The sequence below is a fragment of the Thermobia domestica genome, chromosome 4 (genome assembly GCF_964235325.1).
Source record: "Thermobia domestica chromosome 4, izTheDome1.hap1.1, whole genome shotgun sequence".
Lineage (NCBI taxonomy): Eukaryota > Metazoa > Arthropoda > Insecta > Zygentoma > Lepismatidae > Thermobia > Thermobia domestica.
Window position 1 is genome coordinate 316,994,547 of NC_137457.1, and position 14,398 is coordinate 317,008,944.

A 14,398-nucleotide genomic window follows, 5' to 3' on the forward strand; every position below is an offset into this window, starting at 1 on the left:
TACCAATCTTAAATTTTGGGAGGGGGTACATTTCTTATTGTCATATCAATAATTGGTAATTGTTCTTTGGGTAAATCATTGTGATCACGTGATCAGTTATTGACCTATAATGGGATTAGGAGTCCAGGACATTGGTACATTGAAACTTTGTAGGATAATTTGAGAATGCGTCATTGGTATTGATTATTACAGCCAAATATAAACGTAAGCAAGACGTTGTACCACGTGATTGACCTTGATGAGGTAGTGTACAGGGATACATAGCTAACCTTATTGAAACTTATGACTCATAGTCTTAAGGGAATACATGCTACAACACTGGCAAAGTTATTGTTGATGCAATTTGATTGGCTGATCACTATCTTTCGTGCAATCTGATTGGTTGATCACTATCTTTCGTGCAATCTGATTGGTTGATGAGTTTTAAATCTTTGCTGTATTCAGTTTTTAAGTTTTGTTTAACATTTAAAAATCTTGTTTTCGTTCAACATTTTGCACTCAATGATAAATATGATCAAAACCGTTTATTTGTTAATCGAATAGTTAAAAACCGGATAAAGTTTGACGGTTAACCGTGAAACGTAAAAATTTTTTAGTTTGAAATTTTTTTTGCTTGAAACATTTTGTTTGAAAATTCTTGCTTTCAAATTTTTTGTTTGAATTTTTTTGTTTGAGAATTTTGTTTGAAAATTTTTTTGACGACTTTTGTTTCAAAATTTTTTGTTTAAAATTTTTTTGTTTGAAATTTTTTTCGTTTTAAAATTTTGTTTAAAATTTTTGTTTGAAATTTTTTCGTTTCCAAATTTTTTGTTTGAAAAAATTTTTGTTTGAAATTTTTTTTGTTTTGAAATTTTTCGTTTCCAAATTTTTTTTGTTTAAATTTTTTTAAGTTTGTGCACTCATTAGTGAAGAACCGAAACTGCTTAAAAGAAAATTTTGTTTGAATGTTTTTTCGTTTCAAAATTTTGTTTCAAAGATTTTTGTTTGAAATTTTTTGTTTCAAAGTTTGGTTTGACATTTTTAAAGTTTGTGCACTCATTAGTAAAGAACCGGAACTGTTTAGAACAAAAACCTCTGGCAACATTATGGGGCAATAGTACACGTCAGAACATGGTGCAATAGTACACGTCAGAACATGATAACGCAACGTCATCTGTTTTGCATCATATATAAGTATCGTTCGCGTTAGTATTCATGATAACGTCATCATGGCTACTTGTCTGCAGTTTCTAAACACACGTGATGTGATGAAATCATTTACCAAGATTACTGATTTACAACAGAATGTACCTTATAGAATCTTAGCTAGCCAAATGATCCCTACAAAGTTTGGATTAAGAATCGTAGTGAAGCTTGAAAATGATAAGAATATAATTTTACCAGCAAGATATTTACCCATGGAAGCATCAAAACAAGAAGAACTGCTGCGTTTCTTAAATACTGGATCTGTATCTTTATGCTATAAAAGACTCTTGGGTCGAAGTCATCAATTTGAATTTAGTACACAGCCAGATTCGTCAGCAAAATCATGAATTCAAACATCAGCACATCAGACATAGTTGTATGAATGTGGTTGGTCAGCATGACGTCAGCAACTGTGATGAAACCATGTATTCAAGCGTCAGCACATGACGTCAGCCGTAGTTCTATAAATCAACCAATACAGTGTCAGCCCATGAAATCATTTGAGCAAGTGCGTTTCAGCAGGAAAGATGTGTACTTCTAACGATAAAGAGTTCATCTTCGCAAGCTATTATCCAATAAATATATTTCAAACAAAACATGTGATGATTGGTATCAGTGCTAGAACATTTGAACCAGTGATTCGATTGGGCAAAGCAGAACAATTTGGTGTACAACTGACCTGCGAAGAATGGCACGAATCGACCAAATGAACGATTATTTTCATGATGAGCTAGTCAAATCATTAGGCTCAAATCATGAAGTGGTGCTACGTACAGTCCTCGAAGAAAAGATGGTGCTGTTACGTAAGAAGAGTACATTCCATGTCCCTCGCAACATGGTGTATCTAACGGAAACAGAATGGAACAAATTTATCAACGTATTTCAGTGTGTGAAACATGCAGTGGAAGTGTGCAACAAAACAAGTATATTCCTGAAAAAGTACTATTTTGAAAAACGTGTTATGCATATTGTACAACATGTATCTAGATATTGTGATGGTTGTCAACATCGTTCGTGGGTGCATACCTGTATTGATAAACAGTTTATTTGTGATCAAATGGACATTGAGTTTCCACCAATTGATATTGCATTAGACCTTAAAAAACTTCAACTGGAATTAAAATTATACCGTAAAGACAAACTAGTGCAAGAAGTTCAAAATACATTGTATCGACAATATCCAGAACCACTATCTGGTATGGATGTATGTGGAGTGTAATAAAATGATCCATTTCAATGAATTGTGTTTTTTTATTTCAAGAACAAACCACATGTTTTGACGTGTACTATTGCACCATGCTCTGACGTGTACTATTGCACCATGTTCTGACGTGTACTATTGCCCCATAATGTTGCCAGAGGTTTTTGTTCTAAACAGTTCCGGTTCTTTACTAATGAGTGCACAAACTTTAAAAATGTCAAACCAAACTTTGAAACAAAAAATTTCAAACAAAAATCTTTGAAACAAAATTTTGAAACGAAAAAACATTCAAACAAAATTTTCTTTTAAGCAGTTTCGGTTCTTCACTAATGAGTGCACAAACTTAAAAAAATTTAAACAAAAAAATTTGGAAACGAAAAATTTCAAAACAAAAAAAATTTCAAACAAAAATTTTTTCAAACAAAAAATTTGGAAACAAAAAAATTTCAAACAAAAATTTTAAACAAAATTTTAAAACGAAAAAAATTTCAAACAAAAAAATTTTAAACAAAAAATTTTGAAACAAAAGTCGTCAAAAAAATTTTCAAACAAAATTCTCAAACAAAAAAATTCAAACAAAAAATTTGAAAGCAAGAATTTTCAAACAAAATGTTTCAAGCAAAAAAAATTTCAAACTAAAAAATTTTTACGTTTCACGGTTAACCGTCAAACTTTATCCGGTTTTTAACTATTCGATTAACAAATAAACGGTTTTGATCATATTTATCATTGAGTGCAAAATGTTGAACGAAAACAAGATTTTTAAATGTTAAACAAAACTTAAAAACTGAATACAGCAAAGATTTAAAACTCATCAACCAATCAGATTGCACGAAAGATAGTGATCAACCAATCAGATTGCACGAAAGATAGTGATCAGCCAATCAAATTGCATCAACAATAACTTTGCCAGTGTTGTAGCATGTATTCCCTTAAGACTATGAGTCATAAGTTTCAATAAGGTTAGCTATGTATCCCTGTACACTACCTCATCAAGGTCAATCACGTGGTACAACGTCTTGCTTACGTTTATATTTGGCTGTAATAATCAATACCAATGACGCATTCTCAAATTATCCTACAAAGTTTCAATGTACCAATGTCCTGGACTCCTAATCCCATTATAGGTCAATAACTGATCACGTGATCACAATGATTTACCCAAAGAACAATTACCAATTATTGATATGACAATAAGAAATGTACCCCCTCCCAAAATTTAAGATTGGTACACAAATACACCTGTGTCTTATGAAAAAAGTAATAAATCCTGTACTTATTCAATAATAAAGCCGGTCAATAACATTTAAATTTTGAATATTTGGCCATAAGAGGAACACCAATGGGTCCTAGAAAACGTTTACCGAATTTTGTTATTTGATAATTCCCAAATTGAAAAGGGAACATAAACATATAGAGGTAATAAACCATATAACGTGCTAAATAGGTGTCAATAACCTCCGAAATTTGATTTTTGGTAGTTCTTTACCCATGAAAGGGAACGATGTGGACCATCCAAATTTATAGTGGTACATATTGAAGACCTGTACTATGATACCAAATGCTTATATTAAAACAATTTCTAAAACTGAGTGGATGAGTCAAGATACCCCTCCCAAATTTTTCAAGGGGTGCGTCAATGTACCCATGTCTTATGATAGGAAATGAACCCATATACATGACCATATAACCATATAAGGTAATAGAACCCCATCAAAGGGAAGAAATTGGGCCAAAAACCAAACGCATGGTACAACATATTGCTTATGTTTATATTTTAGTAATTTTTACCCATGAAAGGGAACAAAATGGACCACCCAAATTTATCATGATACATGTTGAGGTCATGTACTATGATACCGAATGCTTAAATTGGAAAATTTCCAAAATTTAAGGGGATATGGAATGGACCCCTATACATGATCATATAACCATATAAGGTAATAGGACCTCATCCAAGGGGATAAATTGAGCCAAAACCAAACACGTGGTTGTACTAAAATTTGGCAATTTCGTACCCATCAAAGGAAACGTGGTGAACCACCCAAATTTATAGTAATATATATTAGGGTTCTATACTATAATACCAAACATGTAAAAGGGGCAATTTCCAAAATTAAAGGGGTGGGCCAAAGTACCCCTCCCAAATTTTTAAAGGAGTGCACAAATGTACCTATGTCTTATGATAGGGAATAGACCCCTATACATAACCATATAACAATATAAGGTAATAGAACCTCATCCAAGGGGATAACTTAGGTCAAACCAAACACGTGGTACAACGTATTGCTTACGTTTATATTTTGGCAATTTGTACCCCTAAAAGGGAACGAGGTGGACCACCCAAATTTATCATAATACATGTTAGGGTCCAGTACTATAATACCAAATATATAAAATGAGCAATTTCTAAAATTTAAGGGGTGGGCCAAAGTACCCCTCCCAAATTTTTAAAGGAGTGCACAAATGTACCTATGTCTTATGATAGGGAATAGACCCCTATACATAACCATATAACCATATAAGGTAATAGAACCTCATCCAAGAGGATAAATTGGGCCAAAAGACCAAACACGTGGTACAACGTATTGCTTACGTTTATATTTTGACAATTTTGTACCCCTAGAAGGAAACGAGGTGGACCACCCAAATTTATCATAATACATGTTAGGATCCGGTACTATAATACCAAATGTTTAAATTGGGCAATTTCCAAAATTTAAGGGGTGGGCCAAAGTACCCCTCCCAAATTTTTAAAGGAGTGCACAAATATACCCATATCTTATGAAAGGTAATGGACCCCTATACATGACCATATAACCATATAAGGTAATAGGACCTCATCCAAGAGGATAAAATCGACCAAAAACCAAACACGTGGTACAACGTATTGCTTACGTTTATATTTTGACAATTTTGTACCCCTAGAAGGGAACGAGGTGGACCACCCAAATTTATCATAATACATGTTAGGATCCGGTACTATAATACCAAATGTTTAAATTGGGCAATTTCCAAAATTTAAGGGGTGGGCCAAAGTACCCCTCCCAAATTTTTAAAGGAGTGCACAAATATACCCATATCTTATGAAAGGTAATGGACCCCTATACATGACCATATAACTATATAGGATAATAACACCTCATCAAAGGGGATAAAATCGACCAAAAACCAAACACGTGGTATAACGTATTGCTTACGTTTATATTTTGGCAATTTTGTACCCCTAAAAGGGAATGAGGTGAACCGCCCAAATTTAACCTAATACATATTAGGGTCCTATACTATAATACCCAATGTTGAAATTGGGCAATTTCCAAAATTTAAGGGGTGGGCCAAGGTACCCCTCCCAAATTTTTCAAGGGATGCATTAATATACCCATGTCTTATGATAGGTAATGGACCCCTGTATACGTCCATATAACTATATAATGTAATAACACCTCATCAAAGGGGATAAATTAGGTCAAAAAACCCCGAAATTTGAATTTTTGGCAATTTTTTACCCATGAAAGGGAACGACATAGACACCCAATACTAATAGAGGTACATACTGTGGTCCTAGGCTACCATACCAAATTTTTAGATTTGGCAATTTCCAAAATTTAAGGGGGGTGGTCCTACGTACCCCTGCCAAAATTTAGGGGGTGGGCCAAGGTACCCCTGCCAAAATTTAGAGGGGGCGGTCCTAGGTACCCCTAGGTCATTGATCCCGGGCCAGGTCATTGACCTTTCACCCCGGTCATAAAAGAGAGTGAGGATGAGTCATTCGCGCCAACGTCGGGGACTACTACTCCCCCCTACTAAATATCGCTTATATTTCTGTTAGTAAAGCTGATCAAACGTTAAAAATTGTTGATCATACCTGATCAAACGATGATCAAACGATTGACATAAGAAAAAGTCGAATCGGAGGTGAAGGGGGGGCTGGCCCCCCATTTTGGAACCCTTATATCTCTGTTACTAAAGTTGATCAAACGTTGAAAATTGTTGATCAAACCTGATCAAACGATGATCAAACGATTGACATCAAAAAATTTCGAATCTGACGTGAGGGGGGGCTAGCGTGTAGTTAGCCCCCCCTACTAAATATTGCTTATATTTCTGTTAGTAAAGCTGATCAAACGTTAAAAATTGTTGATCATACCTGATCAAACGATGATCAAACGATTGACATAAGAAAAAGTCGAATCGGAGGTGAAGGGGAGCTGGCCCCCAATTTTGGAACCCTTATATCTCTGTTATTAAAGTTGATCAAACGTTGAAAATTGTTGATCAAACCTGATCAAACGATGATCAAACGATTGACATCAAAAAATTTCGAATCTGACGTGAAGGGGGGGCTAGCGTGTAGTTAGCCCCCCCTACTAAATATCGCTTATATTTCTGTTAGTAAAGCTGATCAAGCGTTAAAAATTGTTGATCATAGCTGATCAAACGATGATCAAACGATTGACCTAAATATAATTTTAAATTTAGCATGAGGGGGGGCTAACTGCACGCAGGTAAATAAAGTCTTTCACCATCCTGGATTACGAAGCACAAATTCGTGTGGAGTTTATTCGCAGTATTCTAAATGACGAAAAATAATTAAACGTTCTGACTTACCGTACGATAGGCCTATATTACTTTTTGGAATTATACAAGAAAATATCTCTCTTGTTTCTTGTAACTGCAACATTCACAATGTAAATCCAAAATCTACGCTGAGCATTTCGGTAACGTCGGAAAGGCTACTTCGAGTAATGTCCAAAGCACATTTCACACACAAGGGAACAATCACACGTGATCTATATTAACAGTCCGTGCACTTTCACTTCTATTTGACGTTCTTAAACATCAAGTAACTAGTAATATCCACACTTGTATACAACTATACTAAGGACCTTTTAGCCGAGTCACTCTTCTCCGAAACTCCAACATGTTCTAAGGATTTCATCGTTTCCATCCCTCGTTTACCTTGTTTCCACTGACTCGAGATAAAATATCGGTATAAACACATAATTATTTTCTTTTTCTTTCTTTTTATATTACAATGCTTGCCTGAGCGTTATACAAACTAAAGAGCATTGTTGTATTTCGAAAGTGGAGACCTATAACCTCAGTGAAGGAATCAATTTTCGAATTGAATTGGAAATTAAGAAATTAATTATTTTGACTGTTCAATAGACCTACATTTTAAAAATGTTTTACTGATGTAGCCTACATCTTTTGATTTGTTATACTGTACTGCAGCGTTTCCCAACCTTTTTCAACTTGCGGCACACTACGGGGGTAGCTTGAATTCTCGCGGCACACTCAAAGATATTATTATTATTATTATTTGTAAATATAAAGTACCGTGGTATTTTTCTGTGATTACTGATTTGCTCACAGAGAAGAAAGTTCGATCACTGTTTTTCCCCCGTAGAAATCATTATGCTTATTTTTCATTTCAATTTAAAACTTCAAAACAATTGCAATGAAATATTGGATTTAGATATTTTTTTTAAAAAAAAATACAATTTCTGTTTCGAAAGCAGTATTCGATTTTTCACTAAGAAGGAAGATCACTCAAGAACGAACGAACAAATATATCTCTTGTACTTTTAAAACACAGTAGGTAATTCGTATGCACGTTTGCTTTGCCGAGAGGATTGAATGATTTCTTTAAAATTTTAGGTTACGAAATAGTCTGCAACAATAAAGAAGCAATAATGGTCATGACAATAATAACAAATACGTTTGTCCACATTAAAAATATACAGAAAAATAACACAGTATAAAACTTAAAATTGTAGATTCATAGTAGAGGTTCATAGTAATGTGAAATAACAAATATACAATTTCCCTATGTCTTGCAGTTTATTGCTATAGAATTAATAAGTTTGTTTCGATTTCCTCGCGGTTTCCTACCGGTTGGGAAACGCTGCTGTACTGTCTGGAAGTCTTTAAGATCTACTAAAATTGTAATGGACCGGTCCCTGTGGAAAGCTCCACAACTCCGTTATGGTCAGTCCGCCCTGCGTTCAATCTTTCATAGCTTGATTCAAGCACGCCAGAGGTACTTTTTTTTTAAGAATTGGGGGGAGCTGGAGCAAAGAACCGATGCACAAGCACATTGCGAGGACACACGCAACTTGATGCATGAAGGCACATAATGATTACGTATATTCGATAACTTAATTATATTAAGTACCGGTATACATACTATAATACTGCATTATTAATATATAATTATGAAATACTATAGCGTATGAGTAAAATTATATACCGTAAATACGCGCGTAATTTTCGCCCTCGCATAATTTTCGCATCCCAATTTTTCCTCGCGTAATTTGCGCAAGCGAGGATTTGACAGTGATTTCTAAGGTAAGGAACTTCTTAATCAATTTTTAATGTTATTTTTCTACAAATTTAGAATTAGTTGTTTGTTGTCAATTCTTGCTACAAAGAAAATGTGTACGGTATTTTCGTGTTATTTTGACTGAGGAAAAACCTTAGATGATCTTCACTCATGTGGCTAATTTTTTTTCCCGCATAATTTACGCACCCTTGTTTCAAAACAACTTTTTTTCGTCTAAAAAAGTGCGAAAATTACGCGAGTAAATACGGTAATAGGCCTATATTTTGACACGTATTTCCAAGAACTAAACCTTGCTCACAATTACAGTGATGAACTCCTGCCTTACTTGTGAGTGACCATGTTGCGTTGTTTAATGTACACTCATGTCCAAAATTATTGTCGCATGTTTATATATGTGTTGTTGTAGAAATATAATTTGATAACGAATTATCCCGATTTTTCTTATAACGTTATTATGTGTATAATCGCCAGAGATATGTATGTGTCAAATTTCATGTCCAAAGAGCAGTAAATAAGAACAATAAAATGAAAATATTACTTTCTTGTCCATTTAGCAGGATTTTCTTTCACTATTTCGAATTTTCGTATTTATAATTCTTTTCCTTTGAAATTTACTATCAGTGGCGTATTTAGGGGGCGCTTCCGGGCTTAAGCTCCCCAAAATCTTACTTACTATAATAAAGTTTATAAAATATCTTGCAGAATTTTCACATTTTCAGGCAAAGCCCCCCCCCCTCCCGAAACAAATTTCATGTCCAAAGAGCAGTAAATAAGAACAATAAAATGAAAATATTACTTTCTTGTCCATTTAGCAGGATTTTCTTTCACTAATTCGAATTTTCGTATTTATAATTCTTTTCCTTTGAAATTTACTATCAGTGGCGTATTTAGGGGGCGCTTCCGGGCTTAAGCTCCCCAAAATCTTACTTACTATAATAAAGTTTATAAAATATCTTGCAGAATTTTCACATTTTCAGGCAAAGCCCCCCCCCCCCCGAAACAAAATCGTAAATACGTCACTGTTTACCACAAATGTATATTTCTTGATTATACAAATAGTATCAGTTTCAAAAGTACCCTGCAAATTCATTATCAAATTATATTCTTACAAGAAGACAGTTATAGATATGCGACAATCATTTTGGACATGAGCATACATAATAGTAAATACGTTCATACATATTGAACTTGACGTAGATTGTAGACAGTATATAAGGTGAAAGATGGGAATGATCAGAGGAGATATTTCGGAGCATATAAGTCAAAATCCCTAAAGGAAAACAAGAGAATTTTTAATATCTTTGATTTAAGAAAGAAGAAACTCTTCTTTTGTTTGGAAGTATTTATTTCTGAATATAATATTTGTATTATTTATTTACAAGAGGGTAAGAAAATAACATTTAATGGATAATATATGTTATAGTATGTATAATTTTCCAATTGTTAGCATAATTGAGATTAAACAACATTCCATTGATTCAAAAATAACCGGCTTCTACATAATGTGAAATTTGTCGACAAATCTTGGTCATCAGTAAACTATCATTCATAAACGTTTAAATCGATATGTAAGTGTAGGAACATATCTGTAGAAGTGACGTCATTTGATAAAATGCTAAAGAACATCATGCAATTCATATGAATGCCAGAGGTGGATCTAGAAAATAAAAACTGGAGGCAAGCAGCAAGGGAGACGATCCTGGGGAACCGAGGGTAACGGGCCCTCAATGATCATGTGGGCCAAATGTATTTTTATGAATATGCATATTTATATACATTTTTATTGTTATATGTATTTTTGGATATAGTATACATGAAGGTGCATCAGTTCCAGAAGGAGCAGGACGCTCATACTTTTAGGGATACTCACTGAGTATGTACGAACTTACAAAGGGGGTAACAAAGCGACTTTTATTTACTTATCGACTGATACGAAAATAAAAAAAGAACGTACTTGTACTTTATATCTGCATGTGTAGTGCCCTTATACTTTATCTATGGCTATGTATGAGTGTGGGGGTGGGTGGGTGGAATTTAACGCATATCGCATGTCTTGTGCACATGGATACTTCTTACTATTGCACTACGTAGAAAATTTATGGTATTTCATGTAGAAGTGGTAATAGAACACAGAAGAAACGCAGATCAGGGGGTTCTCATGTATAGAGGAGAGGAGGGCAAAGTGGATATATGAGGCAAAGCGAATAACGCAATTTACAGTCAACTGAAAACAGAGGGCAGGAAATGTTTGCCCCAGTTTATGACGTCACTAGTGAAAGAAAAGAAGGGCGTTACTGTTTTATGTGCACGTGTTGTTGTTTCGACGAGAGAGGAGAAAGAAAAAAAATACACATTTTGCTAAAAAATTCAAGAGGTAAGGATTTTGGAATATTTTCTTACTATTCCGTAGAATGTTTGCGAACACACTATACATGGACAGGGTGGGATCTTACCTTTGTTATCATGTTTGAGAATTATTACTGTATTTTTCATGAATATACAATATTTGGTATAATTTGAATTCAGTTTGTCTTAAAATCCCCATATATGGTATCTCCCACCCTTGACTGCAACCAAAAACACATATGAATGCTTCCCCCAAATTTACAGATAAATCGGCGCCCTTGGCAACCATAACCCAGACTATGATAGATATACTATGAGTTTACTATTAATTTTCAAATATATGTATATTCAATTATTTTGTCACTGAAAGAAACTGTGAGGCCTAGGCCCCCGGCCCCGGGCTACATCCGCTACTGATGAATGGAAAACCTTACTTCTCTCCTCCTTAAGCAAAATTTGAAATAGGCTCTTATTGTGTAATGATGAGAAATAATATTGTGCACAAAGTTATTATGGTATTACTATAATAAACCAATCAAGGAAGGGTGAATATTAAGAGTATGGGCGACAGATTTTGTGAAACAGGTACGCTTAGAAAAACATTGTGCGCATCAAAGAAAACAGTATTACAAACTACTTTCTAGCGGAGAAGAACTTCTACACGCCGTAATATTCTACAGCTGTATTTTATATTCACAAGTGTAGTGTAACTTGTCTGAAACCATTACAAGTGGTATATAACGGTTAAAACAGAACATACGAAAACGGACTTTATTAGATAGTATTTTTCCGCTGGGAGAGCATTTTTACACAGTGTATAAAGCTATAACCAATAGTAAGATCGCGTTGGAAAACTGACGGGCCTTAAACGACAAAATGGTAGACCGACATCGAATGTTGTTGGCGAGTCTTGAACGAAATTACATGTATACCGCCAGCAATCCTGCATTTAGAGTCAACAACTACCCACCAATGCCCTTTCTTTCTGAGAAATAAATCTACAAAACTAAACACACGAAACATAAAATTGATTAAATAATCTACTATCTTAAACCGATTTCAGAGATAGATAAGTTTGTAAATCTTCGACAAATCTTAATCATAAGTAAACTATAATTCATAAATGTTTAATTCTTCAACAATCGAGTGAAAATTTATTCACTCAATGTGCAGCTACAATTAGTGAAGTGAACGTACATAAACTTTAATATCACGAACGATATACAATTTGTGCGAAAACATATAAAAAGAAACCAATTGACAAACGAAAAGTAAACATGTCCAGCCGAAGCTTTCGAAAAATTCAGCAAACTTGGTTGCGATCGACTGTTATAGTGCATCTTCCTGGTCGGAAACGCGTAATTGTACTATCCAGTTAAAGTTCAAATACGAAATAGAGCCGCAGAAGCGAGCGCAATGTGAGTATGATCTAAATGTGCTCGACATTCGAGCGGCTCTGTTGCCGTTCTAAATGAAGGACCGGAAGCACATGGTGGCACTTCCTAATAATCTATTTTGTTTTCAGTATATGCCATAATCTGGTGAATACCGTTCAACTGTAGGCCCTGGTTGCTATCTTTGATTTTCCTTATAGCGTTTTCCAGAACGAAGTTAAATAATAATGGCGACAACGCATCTCCTTGTTTCAGGCCATTTTCGACGTGAAAGCTCGTGGACAAAAATTTTCGTACCCGGACTTTACTTTGGGATTCATTTAAACATATCTTCATTAATCTAATTAGCTTTCTCGGTATTCCAAGTTCTGTAAGGACGTTGTATAATGTTTCTCTACTAACCGAGTCGTACGCCTTTCTAAAATCAATAAATAGTTGATGTACCGGGGTATTGTATTTCCACTTTTTTTCGAGTATTTGGCGCATGGTAAATATTTGGTTGGTAGTTGATCGATTTCGTCTAAATCCGCACTGATAATCTCCAATAATTTCATCTGCGTATGAGGTCAGTCTTGCTAACAGAATATTTGAAAGGATTTTATAGGATGTTGACAGAAGAGAAATGCCTCGATAATTATTACAGTCAGTTTTGTCGCCTTTCTTGTGAATTGGAACAATGATTGATTCTTTCCATTCTTGTGGCAATTCTTCCTTGTTCCAGATAAGGAGAATGAGTTTTTGTATCTTGTTCCACAATATTTCGCCTCCAGCTAAAATTGACTCAGCCGGAATTGCATCTACACCCGGAGATTTGTGTTTCTTTAATTTTGTTTATAGCGGTTTCTACTTCTATTCGGTTTTGTTCTGGGATATACGGTTCTGCGGTGTGTATCTCCTTTTCTCCACGCACACTAGTTTTTGGTTGCGTGTTAAGAAAATCGTCAAAGAAACCTTTCCATCTTTTTTAAGATGTCAGTGAGAACTGTACCGTCAGATTTCTTTAATATGTACGCACATTGTTGATAGCCTCTCTTAAATTCGTTGATTCCCTTCTACATGTTCCGGATCTTAATATTCCATGTTCCAAATCCACTTAGGATGTGCTTGTAACTAAAGCGAAGTGGTAATAACCTGTTCGAGCCATGTGCATATTGTGGTTCAAAATTCGCTTCGAAAAGTTTTTTTTTTTTTCCGTGATGATGGAACAATGTCGATTTCAATGTTTCGAGAAAATATATATATATATATATATATATATATATATATATATATATATATATATATATATATATATACCGGGTGCACCATTTATAATGTCCCACCTTTATAACAGAGGAATCAAGAGAGAGAGAGGAGCGAAACTTTGCACAAAGAAACTACAGGAAGGGGGACATCTATCCGTATATTAGTCACCATCACCAGGTGAACAGTGTTGCCAACCCAATATAAAGTTATGATTTTTTAAATGGATTGACCTAAATTTAATTTCATAATTCGAATCAGCAATGAAAACAAAGACGAAAGAGATGACACTCGCAGATCAGTGTTGCATACTTTTTGAGAAATAACGTTAAACATATGTCAAATTTAAACGCCTTTAACACACACAAGGAATGAAGTAGGAACTATTGATGCACATTAAATGAAACACTGGGAAAAACTCTTTAAAATGACTTAAAGTTAGAAGGATCAGTGAAACCGTGTTGCCACAACAGAAGAGAGAAAAGTTGAGTTTGGAAATAGTGCAATAACTTGGAAAAGGTCCCTATTACAGCATGTTTTAAAATTCATGGAGCAAATCAGTATGTCATAAGGAGCATTGTCATGTTTATTTGAGATCGATAAGTCAAGTACTTACCGAGATACTCGGTACTCTGTAAAAGGTGAGAATTTTGTACTGTACAAGATGGTAACGCTGTTTGAAAA

General features: G+C 34.5%; 1 protein-coding gene across 2 annotated transcripts in view; it reads left to right on the plus strand.

Moving 5' to 3' along the window:
- The first annotated feature begins 10,010 nt into the window (after positions 1-10,010).
- The window catches only part of LOC145684347 (phospholipid scramblase 2-like), a 360,612-nt gene continuing 356,224 nt past the window's right edge, over positions 10,011-14,398 (plus strand). For both annotated transcript variants that reach the window (XM_081756559.1, XM_081756560.1), the window contains exon 1: positions 10,011-10,117. The gene's annotated coding sequence lies outside the window, so the exon portion shown is untranslated. The remainder of the gene's footprint in view (positions 10,118-14,398) is intronic.